Raw genomic sequence first — 6,319 nt, 5'->3', positions numbered from 1 at the left:
ATTAAGGTTATTATATGTTGTGGTTAATTTTTCAATTTTTTAAAATTTTCTTCAAAATTTTTTAATTAAAAAAATTCAATTAATGATTAAAAAATATTTTCCATTTTTTTTTCCAAAATTTTTTAACAAAAGTTAATGGAAATGCCTTAATTGAATAAATCTGAAACTTAGAGGATTGAAATGAACAAAAGCAAAGTTAGAGAATTGAAATGAAATCTAAAAAAAGGTTAAAGGGTCAGTTTTGGATTTTAGCCAAATATATAAAATAAATTTTTTATGTGTCAAAATAACATTTTTTAGAATATGTGATGTTAGTGCTCTTATACCTCTAAGTTTCTTCAGATTTCATTTCAGTTCTCTAACTTTCAAGTTTATTCAATTAAGGTTATTATATGTAGTGGTTAATTTTTCAATTTTTTAAATTTTTCTTCAAATTTTTTTAATTAAAAAAATTCAATTAATGATTAAAAAATATTTTCCATTTTTTTTTCAAAAATTTTTTACAAAAATTAATAGAAAGGCCTTAATTGAATAAATCTGAAACTTAGAGGACTGAAATGAACAAAAGCAAAGTTAAAGAACTGAAATGAAATCTAAAAAAAGTTAAAGGGTCAGTTTTGAATTTTAGCCAAATATATAAAGTAAATTTTTTATGTGTCAAAATAACATTTTTAGAATATGTGATGTTATTGCTCTTATACTTTGAAAATTAAATACGAAAATGCTAAAAGTATTATAAATTTTAGAGTTTAACGTTACTTGGAGAAGCACGTGGTGATATGTTTATAAGGAGCGATCTCCTTTTAATGTAACAGCGCATTTTCCCTACTAATGTGTGTTTTGGAGAAAAATAAATCCTCGTGATCTAATGAAGTCAAAGATAACTATATTTACACACATTTCTACCACTTACAACTCACTATATGGGCGAGTTGTGACACAAATTGTGTCATTTTATATGTCCCAAATTATAAGCTTGCTACATGCCGACTTGACTCGTCGTTGTCATTTTTTGTTTCTTGGAAGATCTGTCGTTGCCATTCTGATAGATGTGTTTAGTTATAATGCCCTATCAAAAAAATGAGATCTAGTGTGCATTTGGATTTGAATGAAAATTATAAATTATTTTACTATTCAGCTTATTTTTGCTACTATTTATGTGTTTCACTACACTTTTTGGTACTATTTATGGGTTATATTGTACTATTTCAACTAACTTTTATCTTTATCTATAGTACTTTCAGTAATAAGTTTTTAGTTTCAGCAAAATAAGTGGTATCCAAACAAATTCCTACTATCTGTTAGTCATGATGGCTGTCAACATTTTTTTTTCTCAATCTCATTGCCACCATTTAATATTGATTTTTTTTTTTTTTGAGAATCCATTTAACATTGATATGGTATATTTGTCCTTATATATATAGACTATAGTCATTCGTGAGTCATGACACCACCAAACTTGAAATTAGTCGATTATTAATAAAAATGTTTAATTTTTTTTTAGAAGAATAAAAATGTTTAAATTTATATCTATATAACATAATTATTTGTGAGATTTGTTTTTTGGAATTTTGATTAATATGGGAATAATATAAAGTGAAGTTTTGGCTTTAAAAGGTAATGTGTATTTTGAATCAAACAAAAGAGAAAATGTTTTTTTTTTTCCTTAAAAAAAATATAATAAGTCAAGCCTGGTAACCCCGTATGAGTTCAGAGACACTACCCCACAAAGTAGACCCTGATGAGGAAGTTGGAGATTTAAGTGGAGGAGATTGTGATGTCCCATATTGATTGGATATTGATTGAGTTTGTGATAAGTCCCACAATTGGCAAATACTTGGTCAATATGGACTTTGTTAATAACTATAAGGAGTCTTAATTGTAACTAGATTAGTTCTTTTAAGGTATAACGTATATGTGACTAGCGTTTTTTTCTTGGGCCATTACACTTAGGGGTGTTCATGAGTCGGGTTGGGCAGATGGAGGAAAATGTTATTAACCAATTCACTAGTGGCGGATTGAGAAAATTCCAATCCGCCACCAACCCATCAATCTATAAATACAACGGCTTGGTTGAAAATCTTAACAGTTTCAACTCAACAGGTTGAGCAGGTTAGGCGAGTTCCCAAATTCCATTGACTAAATGAATTTATTTCAATTAAATTGGATAATTGTTTTCTCTCTAAAATAAAATAAGAAAATAAATAATTGCAATTTTCATTAAAAAAAATAATTACAAATACTACATAATTTTTTTAGAATGACTGAAATTTTATCACAATGAAAAAAAAAATCTCAAAATCTAAAATTAAATGTGCATACAGAGTAAGAATAGTAACAAAATTTTAGAGAGAACAACTGTAGTTATTTATTTATTTATTGAGCAGAAACGATAGTAGACTTTATTTATGAAAGATCACGTTGTACAATCGGGAGGAGAAAAGATGGGCATTCTTCTAGTCAAACAATGGCCTCTTCTTCCTCTTTTGCAGCACTAGCCAAAGCTAAGGCAACACTCAGTTTATTAGGGAAGAGAAATGTGAAAATTAAAAATTAAAAAGAAAGAGAAAGAGATAAGAGAAATAAAGTGGGTGGGTCTGGTTGTGGCGGGTTAGAAATATTTTAATCCCTTATTCATCCCGATCTGCTAAATTATCCATCCAACCTGCCCAACCTGACCTGCATCACTTAATGGACCCGCATAAGTTAGGTTGGGTTAGACAGATTGGTGGGTTAAGCAGTTTTTTTTTTTTTTTTTTTTGCACAGCCCTAATTACACTCTCCACTAATTGGAACATTTTATTTGTCAAACAAAACAAAAGAATGACCCATTTGGAAGCAAAAATTGGTCTTAGTTGCTACCTCACTTCTTTCTCTCATCATTTCTCATAAAGTGGGGGAAAAAACCCTAGCTTTCTATATTGGGTTAGTGTGATGTTGTTATACCAATTTTTATTTTATTTTTTTTATTTTTGGCTTATTGTTGTTTGAATTAGAAGATAATGGACATGATTCCCATCGTTGGGCAATGGTAGATCTTTATCTTCCTGTAGCATCGTTCATTCTTCTTCCCCTTGTTATCATTTTTTTTTCTTTTGTAGATAATGAATGAATTGATCTACCAAAATCTACCATATTTTTGGATGCCCCTTTTTGTTCCCAATTGCTTAATCAATTACTTAGGGTTGTAAATGATTATGTTGTTTATGAACAACCAAGTTCAGTTTGGGAAAAAAAAAAAAAACTTGTTGTGTTTGTTTGTTTATGAAACAAACCAAGCTTAAGTCCAAATTTAGACTTGACTATCAAACAAGTCAAGCTCAAACATGATAGCATGTTTGTGAATAAACTCATGAACATAATGCTCGATTTAACCATATATGATATTATGTTTTTATATGTATACTTGTATAAAAATATACTTATATAGACTTAAGATTTGATTGTATAGGTTTGTAAATAAGTTCATATGATATCAAATTATTATTTGTAGTTTATCGATAATATAAACAATTCATTTGTAAAAAAAATTGATAAATTTGTGAAGAAGTAACAAAATTTAGCCATTGTATTATATATGGGAAAAGAATAAGTTTATCTAGTAGCTTGAGCTTGTTCAACAAGAAAATAAACCAAACTTGAATATGTAATTTTTTTTGATGATGAATAAACTCGACTCATATTTGAAATAGAATTAATTAAATAAGCTTGAACTTTTAATACTTGGTTTGACTTGGCTTGTTTATGGTCATACAATCACTAAACATCTTTTTGTGTCTATGAGAATTTGGGTATTTTTTTCCCCTTTTGTTTTCCTTTTTTTTTTTCTTTTTTTTTTTCTTGTGTTCATATAACATCCTCTCTCTCGTTAACGCTTTACCATCATTAGATTTGGTGAGATGACACATTCTAAACATTTTAAACCAGGTGGCATATCATAAGCCATATATTTATTTGGGTAGATCCTAGCCCTGAAATGGACCCTCTCTATTGCACAAAAAATAAATAAATATATATATATATATATATATGAGAATCCAAATTTTCCAATTTCCACATAAGGCTTAAACTCCAAAAATCATATGCAACCAAGCATAATTTTTTTTTTTTTTGAAGGAATAAAGAGTAAATACTAGCATCTCCAAACGAAAGGCATTAAAGATTCATTAGTCTACCTAGCAATAAAATTATATTCTCATTTTTTTCAACAAGCACTTTGGTTAGAATTTTAAGACCAAAAAATGCCCTGCTTTACCTGACTCGTCTTGCCCCGCATAATCTCGAAGAGGTGAGATAGGGTTTTGCTCTCCCCCATCCTGAATTTATATATAAATAATATATTTAAATTATTTATACATATAATTTAATTTGCAAAAAAAAACCTAGTAATAATTTGGTTGCTTTTTCCCTTTGTTGTTTTATCTTAATCTCATTAATGATCCAACCCTACCCCGTTGTCATCCATGCCTTTAATGAATTTAGTTAAAAAGGATTAAAAAAAAAGGGCAATTGTATAATAATAATTGTACGGACCCGATTTGCAGTCCAAGCCCAAGATGTATGATCTTGGCCCAATGTGTCCAGTACAATGAATTTGTAAAGAGTGAGTCAAAGAACTAGGCCTTAGTGAGTTGGACAACAGCTAGTACTGAATTAAATGACAATCAAACACAAATAAGAGATTCTGATATCAATGGATTTATGGTCCAAAGAGGTCTGGCTTTTATATATTGATCACAATTGGGTACAAATACAATTTAGATTACTATAGTATTCTCTCTTTATTTTTCCAATCCCTTCCTCATGCAAGGTCTCTTACATTATATAGATCATCTTGAGCCATCTTGATCCTACACTTGTTGATCATTTGAGTCCTTACTTGAGTACCTGTTCCATTAGACACCCTCTCTGACTTTCTGTGAGTTGTAGTAGCCAAGGTAGCACTATTCAGGGGTATTCTCAAAATAAATGCGGCCAGAAAAGAAGTTGCAATGCATTCAATGTGTTGGTAGCAGCTTTCCCTTAAATATTTTTGAGTTCCCATCTCCTTTGTATGCTTACGATGCACGTCCTTATCACTGGAGCTTCCTGGAAGGTCACCCTAATTAGTGAAATGCATATTTGAACCGGATTTATCATGTTTGAGGAGAAAATTCCTCCTCAGACCATCTTCAACTCATTTTTTGCCTACAATATTCTAAATTTGTATCACCCATAGTTATTTATTCTTCCTCGGACAATTCATGTCCTCGGTCAAAGCCAAAGGCCCAATGGATGATTTAGGCCTTCAACCCCACAATAATGATAATAAAATCCAACCTACACACCCAACTTAGTGAGAATACAGGTTCTAAACCAATCTTTGCCAGCAACCCCAAACCCATCACCACTAACAACCCTTTACCCATACTTACCATCCACATCACTCATTGCCTGAAACCCATTACAGACCCACAAACCAAGACTTACCACAGATGAAGCCACCGTTTGTGTGAGAGAGATTTTCAAGAGAGTGATCGAATAAAAAAACAAAAAATAACTTAGGGTCTATTTGGTGAGAGGATTTTTATTTTTATTTTCAAAATAGTATGAAAACAATTTTCAAAAATTGAAATTGAAATTGAAACTAGTTTTTAGATAATATTTTTTACATTATAAGTGTTTGGCTAAAAGAACAATTTTCAAAATACTGAAAATAAAAGATAAATTTTTGGAAGATCATTTTTACTTTTGAGATTTTTTTTTTTAATAAAATTTTTACAAAAGGTAATGTAGATTACTTTTTAATTTTTTTTTAATAATGATTAGGGAATAGAGCTCATGCACCTTCTTTTATTATTATTATTATTATATTATTTGATGATAATAAGCTTCAAATTCGAAACATCATAATTTTTTTTGTGATAATGTTAAGCTCCTTAATTTAAGAGATAAAACCATTGCGCACCCTTAGTACGGTGGTCACTCCACAAGTATAAATGCTTATTAGGTGTAGGGGGTAAGGGCAGGGAGTTCAAATCTCTAAGAGAGAGTTTTACACACATATACACTTAAATTAAGTTAGAGTAGAAATTTTATCTTGGATTAGAAAAATAAAAAATAAAAAATTTTGGACAAATATGTGGGGCTTACTATTTTTAGTTTACTTACAACTATGCCATTAAAAACATTTTTTATATATTGAAAACATCTTATTAGCTTATTTGAATAGGAACTTATTTGAATAGGAAAAATAGAAATCTATTTTTTGACAGCTGTATTTAGAGAATATGAGGCAAGCAATATATTTAAGTCAGAGACCCAGGTTTTCAAAAAAATA

The sequence above is a fragment of the Quercus lobata genome, chromosome 12 (assembly GCF_001633185.2).
Source record: "Quercus lobata isolate SW786 chromosome 12, ValleyOak3.0 Primary Assembly, whole genome shotgun sequence".
NCBI classification, from domain to species: Eukaryota; Viridiplantae; Streptophyta; class Magnoliopsida; order Fagales; family Fagaceae; genus Quercus; species Quercus lobata.
Note: the sequence above shows the minus strand (reverse complement) of the source record.